The 12,464-nt window shown below is 35.5% G+C and overlaps 1 long non-coding RNA gene across 3 annotated transcripts; it reads left to right on the top strand.

The window, feature by feature from the left end:
* Positions 1-249: 249 nt before the first annotated feature.
* Positions 250-6,938, top strand: LOC133531960 (uncharacterized). 3 transcript variants are annotated; one of them, XR_009801624.1, is made up of 3 exons: positions 250-815; positions 4,814-5,129; positions 5,357-6,938. It is a non-coding gene; the product is annotated as an uncharacterized LOC133531960 (long non-coding RNA). The 3 variants fall into 3 exon arrangements; XR_009801626.1 differs by lacking the exon at positions 250-815 and having other exon boundaries at positions 4,546-5,129; positions 5,357-5,444; positions 6,888-6,938; XR_009801623.1 differs by lacking the exon at positions 250-815 and having other exon boundaries at positions 4,527-5,129.
* The last annotated feature ends 5,526 nt before the right edge of the window (positions 6,939-12,464 follow it).

The following is a 12,464-nucleotide window of genomic DNA, read 5'->3' as shown; positions in this document are numbered from 1 at the left end:
ATACAAGCTTTTATTTAACTTGCTCTGTTAGTATGTAAGTTTGTTAGTTAGGGTGGGTCAAATCTTGGAAACTAAAATTGACCCACTTCCCGATTCCCGATTAAGCTGAAGATTTGCATACATAATAACATATAAGTCGGGTGACAATGCAATATGCAATGATGCAATATGAAATGGTACCATCGAGCTGATCTGATGACGGATACAGGAGGTGGCCATAGAAACTCTGTGATGAAACAACGGAACTATATTGTGTTTGAGGTTTTTAGAATTATCTCGATGAGTATTTAGTTACCTATGGTAAGAAAAGAACAGTCAGCGACAAAAGTTTGTACCCAAAAAAGATAAAAACTTTTTTTTTTGGCAAAAACTTACCTATTTATAAAACAGTTTCGTTACTTATATACTGACAGACAACACATACAGCTTAATAAATCGTTGAAGTTAAAACTATGAAATTTAAAACATTACATATATAGTACAAATGGTGTAGAGGTGCCCTAAGGTAGGATTTTCTGAAATTTAACCCTTAAGGGGTAAGAAGGGGCTTAAAGTTATTTAAGTTATCTTTAATTATGTGAGTGTATTTTTCAGTTAAAATATAAGTGATTGTGACTGATAATGTTTTTTATTTTCATAACTGCAAATCTGCTTTCAACTGGCCTGGATATACAAGGAGACAAATCATGAATGGACCAGAGCAACCATGTTGAGCTACCTTCTTATAATAATTAAGAAGTGGAGGGCGATCCTTATTTTAACAGTCGGAAACTTATGCCTGACGAAACCGAGACGTTATATAAAATGCATTTATGGTAAGATATTGTGTATACATAGAAATGTATATTCCCAATTATTTCCAAATCAGTTCTACTGATCTAGTTGCAGTTATATGTAAAGCATTTGTGATACACCAGCGATGGTTATTAGATGGTTTTGAGGTGACATTGTTATAATTGTCGATTTTTTTAAATTTAAACTTAAACTTCTTAAAGACTACACATGCGCAGGCATGTATGTTCGTAACAAGTAAGTCAAAGATATGTAAGCCTATATCTTCTTTAAGTAATTTAAGATCATATGAATTTATCCTCGAAAAGTCTCGATTTTCTCATTATGAAAACGCAACCCACTGAGTGATTAACCTTGATACTTTTTTATTTGTTTTGAAATTCGACCAACATTTGTAATAGTGTCATATGATTAAATAAATGAATAAATTACAAATATACTGATATCCCAAGAAACAGAAAAAAGAATCGCATAATATTGCCGAGTTATGTCTGTGGGTTAGCTTAGAGAAGAACCACTAATTACGAGTACATACTCGTATTACCAATACTCTGTCTATGAAGTAGGCGAGCCTGGCTTCGAATCCTCGTACGGGAATTTAATTGATATGTGTTACGATGTGAGAACTGTTACCTAAAATTAATGTAAGTACTTTTGTCAAGGTAGAGAACTATAGTACAATGGCTACAAATATACATAAATAGTTGGTACCAAATATGAGTCGTGCGTAACAGAAATAAAATATTTTTTGTCATATTCCCCTATAGGTACTAGGAAACTTTAATATTCATCATCCCTTAATGTGTGTTTTTTTTTGCATTGCTTAGACGAAAAGCTCTTCATTAGTTTGGCTACGGCGGTGATCAGGTGTCATCGGAGCGATGTTGTCAAATTGAAACGGAGATAATTTATAATTATATTGGTGACAATATTGGCTTGTTTTTATTTTGTAAGTAGGTGTGTAGTTTTAACCTAAATACTTATTTAAATAATCTTCAGAGTGGTACTGTCAGCATCTATCATAGTGGATAAAACAACGCGCCAAAAGTATCTGCCACCATCGAACACTTTTCCAATATATCTGTACAGTTCGCGTTCAAAAGTATTTTGTCGCAGTTGATTTTTTAGGGTTCCGTACCCAAAGGGTAAAGCGGGACCCTATTACTTAGACTCCGCTGTCCGGCCGTCCGTCCGTCTGTTCGTCCGTCCGTCCGTCTGTCCGTCCGTCCGCCCGTCTGTCCGTCCGTCCGTCCGTCCATCTGTGCGTCCTTCCGTCCGCCCGTCCGTCTGTCCGTCCGTCCGTCTGTCCGTCTGTCCGTCCGTGCGTCTGTCTGTCTGTCCGTCCGTCCGTCTGTCACCAGGCTGTATCTCATGAACCGTGATAGTGAGAAAGTTGAAATTTGCACAGATAATGTATTTCTGTTGCCGCTATAGCAACATATACCTACTAAAAACCAAAATTAAATAAATATTTAAGGGGCCTCCCATACAACAAACATATTTTTTTGCCGTTTTATAGATAATTGTACGGAACCCTTCGTAGAGTCCAACCCGCACTTGGCCGGTTTTTTGTGTATAGAGACGTATCTCTTTAGGTTAAGTTATATGTAAAGCATTTGTGATACACCAGCGATGGTTCTTAGATGGTTGTGAGGTGACATTGTTGTAATTATCACTGTTTTTTTTTTTAATTTAAACTTATAGTACTTAGTATTAGCTTCTTAAAGACTACACATGCGTAGGCATGTATGTCCAATGTGTGTATGAATGTAAGTAGAATGATAGCTACTTTTGATGCTGACTATACGTATAAGTAGCGGCTGTAGAGTTCGGAACATTTGACTAGGTATATCTAATAAGTGTAATGTTAAATGTAAATCCCTACTAATATTATAAATGCGATTAGTATCTAACTCTGATTCAAATGAAGTTCAATTCAGGGAGTCCTCGGAGATAGGATGTAGGTTAGTTTTATCCTGAAATCCTGTCTACAGGAGATGAGAAGGGAATATTGGATCGCGTACGCAATACATATTTTTAACTAACTACCTCTTAGCCAATTTGAAACATTGCAAAAAAAAACCCTTTCATTATAATAAGTACCTAATTATGTTACTAATAAATAAATAAATAAATAAATATTATAGGACATTATTACACAAATTGACTAAGTCCCTCAGTAAGCTCAATAAGGCTTGTGTTGTAGGTACCTAGGCTTGTGTTGTAGGTACTAATTAAGCCTTATTTATATCTATTGATTTCGTATCATAATGTAAAGCGAAGTATTTGCCGTGCACGTAGGTATGTACGAGTATGGAATCATATCGTTAAGTATGTATGTGTTGTCGTATATTACATGTGACGAAGATGTTGATATTTGTAAGAAGGATCCCTACAAACTACTTTAAACTGAGACGAAGACTAAGCCTAATTTAAGCCTAAGCGACCCTATCTAAGAAGTAGGCGGTCCCAGGTTCGAATCCTGGTAAGAAAATATAGATGTTACAATACTTACAATCCACTTACTGCACCACTTAGCAGAATTGAAACTAAGATAACTGTTTGTAGCCTTTTGGATAGAAACCCTGGCTAAGAAAAAAGCGACTCTGGGTTCGAATCCTTGTTAGAAAACTAATTTATATGTGGAGACTTGAGAGGTTTTTATTGGACGTACTTTCGCCACTCTTAGAAATTAAATAAACTTCGTAAATTTAATCAGTGTGAATAAAAAAGTATACATAATATATACTGAATAGGCATTCTTCGCAAACTGAATAGAATTGACCAGAATAGGTTTTTTTACTGATCATGTAAACTTGACAAAGTTATCTTATTAAACACGTCCATATGTTGCTTATGCATGTATGTATGTAGTTGCGCTTTTGATTTAACTCCCGTCTTCCATTACGATGGTACAAAATACAAACGGTAAGCTTTACATAATATGGATACCCGTTATCAAAATTGTAAATAGCCCCACAAGTGGGTTGGTCTAATAGCATTTTGCGAGTCGCATTCCAAGTTACAGTGGTATATAGGTATACAAGGAAACAATACCAAAGGTATTAGATGTAAAAAATATATATTAGGGCATTACCTTACAACTTCCTAAAGTGGAGATGAGTTTGTTCTTGTCGATCACACGGTCTCAAGTATCATTGTGTAGGTAATCCATTTCCCGCCCAGGAGCCTAAAGTATAATTGAGTGCTAGTCAAAGTTTAGAACTCAGAATTAAAAAAGGTTTCTTTCTCTCGAAAAGGCGTCGCCATTGTTTAATATCTATTTCATTTTGTTTATTTTTTTACGATAATCTACACACTTCTACCATTCTTACTATATATATTATAAATATTATAAATGCGATAATAACTCATATCACTCGTCTTGCTTATGGAAAAAATCCAGAAAGCGTTTCTGCGATTCTTATATAAAAAGGTTTACGGGTATTACCCATATTTGTACCCATCAAAGTTCCTGCTTGGCGTTTTAGGGTTTAATTCCTTAGAGGTGAGACGTAACTACGGGCTATTGACTACTGTATGTAACGTCTTACGGTGGAACTCAGACTGGCCTGAACTGGTTGCACAGCTCGTACGCCTGTTCGTTCCATCTGTGGCTAAGGCCCAATTTAATTTCCGACCACGAATTCGTCACCTATTAGCGGTGCCTAAAACACGCACTATGTCCCATGGCAAATCACCACTTGTCCGCGCTCTACACAATATATCGCGCTCCTCGGATCAGCACCGGAATGTAATGTATTTGCAAGTAGTAGGATGGATATGTGTAAAAAATGTATGAAGTTCTGTGAGACGATGGATAAGCGAGAATCTTCTGTTTTTTATTTGTTTTTCTTTCTTACATTTGTTCTCTTTTTCCTTTCTAGACTGTATCATGTACCTAGTTTGTATACATACTGTCTATTAAAAATTTCACAGTGTATTAGTTTGCTGTAATGCTGTGTAAATTTTTTGAATCAATAAAATAAAAAATAAACTCTGTGTAAAATTTGGTATGGAGATTGTTTCAGAGCCGGGGAAGGACATCAGGATAGTTTCTATGATTCATCATCATTCTACGTCTACGCGTACGAAGTCGAGGGCAGAAACTAGTACTTAAATAAATGCAATATAAATAATATTACTTAATTAAGAGGGTAACATAAATAATAACTAGACTTCGATAGGTACCTAAAACAGTTTTATATTAAATCAGGTTTCGTTGGAGGAAGAGTCCGAATTTTGAGCAACGATGCTATGCGAGAAGTCGCGCAAAACAACGCGAGTTGCGTATCCTGTACTGGAGGCCAAGACCCACGGTGCTGCTGATTTACAAAGTTAGTATATTTTACTCTGCACCCTACCGGCAGATCATTAATAAATTCGAAAGCGAGATAAACAATTGTAATTTACAAGATTCGATAATTAGGGACGCTAGTATTATATCCTAATGGACATCTATCATTTGTAAATATTACTTGTTATATATAATGACCCAAAACTTATATGTACTTGTATGTATATAAACATGATAACTTAAATATATATTGTATAATACTTGCAGTGAAAATTTGTGTAATGATATGCAAACGAAACCAGAGGAATTAAGTGTTCAGCGGAACTGCTCCTGAAAAAAAGATTGCTGTCATAAGGTATGTTTATTAATAAATATGTACATATTGTGGTACCTAATAGGTAATATTACCGTGCTACATCACTCGTTCTCTAATCTCAAAGTCAAATGGACCCCATTCCATGTAGGCAGACATTCATAATAACGTTTATATAAATCAAATGTTTGCGTTCTTAACATTTCATAACATACCAACGAAATTAAAAATTATTATTAAACAGAAACGTTTGCGAACGATCCAGGGGCCGTGAGTTCAAGTCTCACCTAAGGCAGTAATTTTTCTCTTAAGTAACTTTTTAATTTATTAGATACTTTCTTATTAAGTACTTTATTGTGCAACCAGGACTCTTAGCGTCTAAGACGAAGAGGCAATCTTAGAATTCGGTTCAACTATATGTAGTCGTATGGCGCAAACACATACAATATGTATTTTTATTTTATATTTCATTGAAATAAACGATCCGTTTAATTATATTATGTACTCATAGAGGTAGACATTAATATTTCATACAAAAAAAAGTTGACCAGCTAAAAATTGGGCCCGAAAATGCGAAAAAGTTATTTTTTTTAATTATAAATCAAGATGACAGAATATCCAAAGGTATGCCACGGTTTTAAGATGATTGTTATAAAATCAAGAAAAACAAATATAATGTGATGTACTTGTGTACATATTGTAATAAATAAATGAACGTGGAGATTTACTGAAAGTCTTTCCCGAGGGCCTCCATGACGACACGTTGTGCCCTCCCATTGCGACCAGGCCCACATATATCGACAACGAGCTATTTTGCCTTGTGGTACGTAATTACTGATATTTAAATGAATTTGGACTTATTGTGTTTTACGCTGTTGAATTTCGGTAAAGGTCAATGTCGGGAAGTCCATCTATAAGAGAAGACAGTCTGACAAGCTCTTTCGTCGCTTTTAACTCCCTTTAATTTTACACTCACTGAAGCGATCAGGTCTAGCGAGTAGCAGTCTAAAATGATCGCCGACTGCGTTGAGTTTTGCGCATGCCACAGACTTTTTTCAGTTTATAATTTATATTATACTACTTACTATGTCGACTTACTACTGTGACTACTTAATAAAAAAAACACAAATCAAAATATTTAATAATATGATTTGATTTGTTCCCAATGTTGTAGGTATTATGACTGTGTGTTACTTTATTTTATGTAGGTACGTATTGTATGTGTTTGTGTACATGGTTGAAAATAAATAATTTGAAATTAAAATATTTAGAGAGCACTAAATTTGAAACGCTTGTTTCATGTATAAAAAATAAATTAAGTAGGGTGACTGCTATAGTTATTGGCCACTACATAGGAATTGGCCACTCATAACAATAAGACTTCAATTGGCTTCTTTCTTCCTGATTTGTTAGGAGTGGCCAATAACTATAGCAGTCACCCTAGGTAAGCGTAACCAAAACTAAAACGCACAATTTCTTTTTCAGAGATGCGGGTATCTACTTTTAATATGTGTGACCAGCCTATAAGATCGAACCTGGAGCAAACAAGACAATTTACCCTTAAATGTATTAGTATAAGTTTGCCTATTTATTATTAATTCTCCATATTGCCTAATAAAACAACTATATTGTGCATTAGAAGACAGTATCATCCGGACATAGTATATCAGAATGTTACGTTCTGTGGATATACTCTGTTCTAATGCACAGACATTTTTATTGTGTGATTAATTCATGGGATCCATAAATTGAGACTATGACGATTGCCCATGGTATGTGTTTAGTAGTAGTAGTAAGAAAAGCATTCCTTTTTACCAATTTGAGAAAGGCCCTTTTTTCTTGTATCGTCCTGATATATATTATGTCAACCTTAAACTTGTATGTAGTATTAAAGTCACTTCTAGGGTACTTTTGAGGGTTTAATTCTACTTACTTACATATATGACATGACAATAGGGTTAGTGGAAGAAATAAGATGTAGACGAGTGCATGCTATAATAGCGTAAATTAAGTATCTATAAGTATTACTCATTAAGTATTAGACCTATATAGATGAGCCTTTCAGCTTTTTTTGGACAACATTTGTAACACTTGATGAGGTTATTGTACATTTTTTTTCCTTATTACTATCTACTCAGGTTGCATTTTTTTGTGATCCAAGCTTGCCTTTTGGAGTGAAATATAATGGCGAAAAGATGAATGTAAATATTGTTGTCCATTGATAACGTTCTCTGCAGATTTTGACGGCGAAATTAATAACACTGTCAATAACTATATACTTATTTTATTATTCATATTTTAAAGGGACTCTTATTATAAAAGTATGATACAAATTTCGGATCGGCAATCCAGAGGTGTGGGTTCGAGTCCCACGATGGCCACAGTTTATCATCACAGTTAATTTATTACATTGTGATTGACATCTGTATATACAATTCATAAAGTATACCATTTTAATATTTGCTGCCCACCTTATTAAATTTTAGAGAAGAAGAAACAATATACGAGAAGTTCTGTACTAAGTGCATAAATACCAACATAATGACAATATTGTGTAATAATTCTATCTATTTTTGTTAAGTACCTACGTTATAATGTATAGTTTTTATTTTATTTATTGATTAATTAGTCACCTTAGGATGTCGTTATAGATACTTGCTAAGCTATAGGTTTAGCTTGTAAGACTCCAGTAACATAATTATTAAGATGTAACTCGTTTGTAACTACAGGATCTACAATAGCGTCTCATAAGTGTAAAGTATTATTTTCTTTTCCGATATAAGGAGCTCTAAAAGACTTTTTTACGCCTGTTTAGACCCAGAAAACGCAAATAGCAGCTGTTTATTGCGTGTATGGATGTTAAGGTTGTACGATTCACTTTAAGCTGTAACACTAACTTCTCACAAGTAGCATGCATTATAGCGACCAATACAGCTACCTGTGGCTCGGTGAACCTCTTAAACACTTTTTCCTACTCCTCTACTGTTATCTGTCATTTATGCATTCATTAACACGAATATAAGAACATACATAAAAGATTGCAAGAAAAGTCTATATTGTCTATTCCTCATAACAGCTCTTGTGCTTTTATAAGCTATAATGTTACTGCGATTAATGGCTACCAACCTAACAAAACCAAAACGAATACAGTTTTAAACTAAGTGCATTGCTGCCAACTTACAAAATATTCATTTGGTTGTATAGTAAAAATAATTACTTCATAAGTCAGAAACACGCATGTGACACCCGTAATATAGCAACACCCATAGACTACGAAGACCGCTTAGCGTTGCTTGTTAGTCTCCGTAGGCTACGGTGGCCAAAATTGAGAAAAAACTGTCCAAAAAATTAATTTAGCAAGTAGCAAGTACCAGGGCCTCATGAGTTACGAGGTGTCGCCGACCGGCCGGCCGCGGCCCGGGGCGGGCCGGGCGCGTAACAAGGTATGCTCGCGCGTCTTGGCTATATAGTTTTGCTGTAATTTGTTTACCTAAATTAAGATTTATTTTTGTTGACTCGTAGGAAAAATATTGTATGCAACGTTGTATAAGTAGGTCAAAAAATTCTCGTGGCGTATTCCTTTACAATGTTCGCCTACGCCTTCGGCTCCAGCTCACATTGTAACTCACGCCACTCGCCTTTTTTGACCCTTCTTATACAACTGTTGCATAAAATACTATTATGTCAACTGTACCTGTAGGCTAAGACTACGAGTATGTAGCTATTCTAGAGCTGTTTTATGTCTATATTAGGTTCGGCTTTCCGTCCGTCCGTCTGTCTCTCTCTCTCTCTCTCTCTCTCTCTCTATCTCTCTCTCAGTTACCACTTCACGCTTAAACCGCTTTAGATAAAATTTGTTCTGGAGGTAGTTTGAGGCCCGAGGAAGATAATAGGATAGTTTTTATCAATCATCATCATCATCCCACGCAGACGAAGTCGCAGGTAGAAGATGGTTAACTATAATAATGGATTGGATAACAATGCGTACGGTTACAGATAACTTCTTGGTACGTTTTTGGTGACCGTAAAAAATAACTAGTATTACATTAGCAGCATGCAGAGGCCTTGGAAATTGCACTTAAAATGTAATACTTATATAAGCTGTATATAATGTAAATGGCCTGTGATACGAGTATATCGATCACTTATAGACAGGAAGGAAACTTATCGTAAGGAAATGTGATGCAGTCGGCGAGACAATACAAAGTCGTATAGATAATATAATATATTAATGTAAAAGGCTGAAAGAGAATAGGTAAACTGATTATGTAATTGATGATTCGACCAAGAAGAAAATGAATGACTGAGATGTCTAGTAACCGAAGTCTGAAAGCGATACTAAGGGCCAGTCGCACCAACCGCAATTAGCGGACTTATTAACGTCACTCACCGGTGACATGAAATTTCCTAAAAAATAAATTTAAGTAGTGAAAGCTTTAACTGTGACAAATGGTCTGTGTACGTGATATATGCAAACGGATGACAAACTGCTATAATAGTACGGGCACGTCTGAAAATATCGATACAAAAAAAGTGCCAAAAATATGTGTACACGACTTTATTGCCCATATATTAAGGTGGTGTATATTTCAGACGTACGTTACTGTACGTCCTATTATTAGAGTGGAACCAAGGGCAAGATTTTTAAACTCTTTTTTATTTAGTTTACATAGTAGCGTTACAAAATCGTTTATATAAGGTATAATTATGGTAAAAGGGAATGCAGTATTATATTTCTAAAGTCGTCGTTACTAGTCGTGCCCACAGCGTCGGGGGGCTGTGGGCACGACGAGCGACGACGCCTTTAGGTGTTATTGGCGTTCAAAGGGTTAAAAAAATCAGAATGAAGTGCCTACCGCGAAAATCAAAATTTTGCTATCCGTCTATCACTCTTGCATAAACGAGCGATACAATGGCGGATAGAGAAATTTCGATTTTCGCGGTAGACCTCGATGGTCTACCGTGAAAATCGTTTTTGGTGACCATAAACAACGCATTAATCAACAAAGCCGTAATATTAACCCCCTTAGTACATTAACCTTACGTCTATGGACGGTAGAGAACTCCATACTTACGTCCGAAGTACGTATCGGGTCTACGTTGGTCAATTTAGATATACTAATAGTCGCGTGTCACCATGAGGTATACGGCCGTTTCCGATTAGCGTTTTATACAAGCGTACGTGTACGCGCGCGTAAGCTGGTTTAGACTAAATGTAGGTAAAAGTAACGCGCGCGTATGCCCGTAAAAAGCAAATGCAGGGAAATGTAACGCGCGTATAAGCTCGTATCGCTGTAAGGGCCGTATACGCTAGGCTGAAACCGCTCATAACGAAGCGGCCGAAGTGCACAAAAAAATCGAAACATGCACTCTAACGCCTTGACAATAGAGGCATGTTCAGATATTTGTGAGTATCTTGGCCGCTCCGATATATATAATGGCGACTACATATTACCAAAGGGCAAATTTTGTAGCCACAGTAAAGTTACTGCCATCTTTCGACATATGATTAAAACTTTTGGAACGCACGAATAAAAAGTGGCAACATCATACTGAGCATTGGCTAAAGGTTGTGGCGCCATCGCTCGAAACGATACCGCCATGCATTTGGCTTTTGATCTATTAGATTTATTTATTAACAAATTTAACATATATCAGTGAAAGAATAATGATCAAAGTCAAATGGCGTTCTAAAAGTTTTAATCATGTGTCGGAAAATGGCAGTAATTTATCGTGGTTACAAAGTTCTTTTTTACAATCCATCTCTATTTCAAATTCTCTTTGATACCCATACATTAACCCTTTGAATGCTTTATGTCATAAACACCAGGCTTTCCTCATGGACCAACTACGTATGCACAACTGGTTGTGCCATTAAAAATATGTATTCCTAATGGCACAACTACGCACAACTGGCACAACTAAGAACAACTAATGTGCTCTCGAACCATTTCTTATAACACAACTACAATCAAAAGAGGAAATAGATAGCTTTCACATTCATATCCTATTTAGATATTGACAGTGATAATGGCCACTTTTCCCACATATCTTTCTTCTTCTTCTCCTTGTCCTTTTCCATTATTTGGGGTCGGCTCTCCTAGTCCCACATATCTTTGCTTTATAATATTATTAACCTTTTGAACGCCGCTTAGGATGTCATCGGACGTGCCCGTGTCGCCGCCTATACTAAGTAATAACAAACTGTGTAGTGCTTGCCACATAACTTACGATAAAATATTTTATTGTTTATAGTTTACAGTGATTAACTTCATTTTTTACCACCTTATCATTAAAAAAAAATATTATAATAATTAAATCACGTTTACCAATGTCTTTTTTATGGTTTCGTCCCTTTATTAATGGATTGAATCTGTGAATTTTACCAGCTATGCAAATTTATTGATGGACTTTGCTACATCACTATTATTTTTTATTTCGTATCTGTGACGTCATGAGCGGTCTACTATTTCAGACATTGGCGAAGGCTTCATTGTATTTTCGTTGATAAGTTGACACTAGTAGGGAGAGGATTGATCACATTAGAAACGTATCGAATCTGAAAATTTCAACGTTGTTTGGCATAATAAATCATAAAATTTTACACAGTAACACAATTCTTTTGATAAATAAATATTGTAAACTCAATATTATTATAGTATTCAAAGTTTTAAAACTACTAAACAGTACCTTCTTATATATTTTGTTGACCTAACATAACTTTGAAATATCGAGTAATCTACACCACTAAAATTTTCTAAGTTATATCTTTGACGTCACATGCGGTCTCATTTTTAAGACGACGGCGTAGTCTGTATTGATTATTATTGCGGAATATAATAACTTAGTAGGGATTACCGATGAACCACGATAACAGAGTCTCGCCTTATTTATCGATTCAAATATCTATCATCGATGAAAAAAACCGACTTCACGAAACCCTGGCAGGTAGGCACTAGTACAATTCAAATATATTTATTTCTAAGTTCAACTTTGAAAACGTCCAAGGACTCAATATGTCCAAGTGTCAAAATGTCCAAGGGTCAAAACATCCATGGAATC

The sequence above is a fragment of the Cydia pomonella genome, chromosome 2 (genome assembly GCF_033807575.1).
Source record: "Cydia pomonella isolate Wapato2018A chromosome 2, ilCydPomo1, whole genome shotgun sequence".
Taxonomy (NCBI): domain Eukaryota; kingdom Metazoa; phylum Arthropoda; class Insecta; order Lepidoptera; family Tortricidae; genus Cydia; species Cydia pomonella.
The sequence above is the reverse complement of the archived record's forward strand: the minus strand, read 5'-3'. Positions and strand labels throughout refer to the sequence as shown.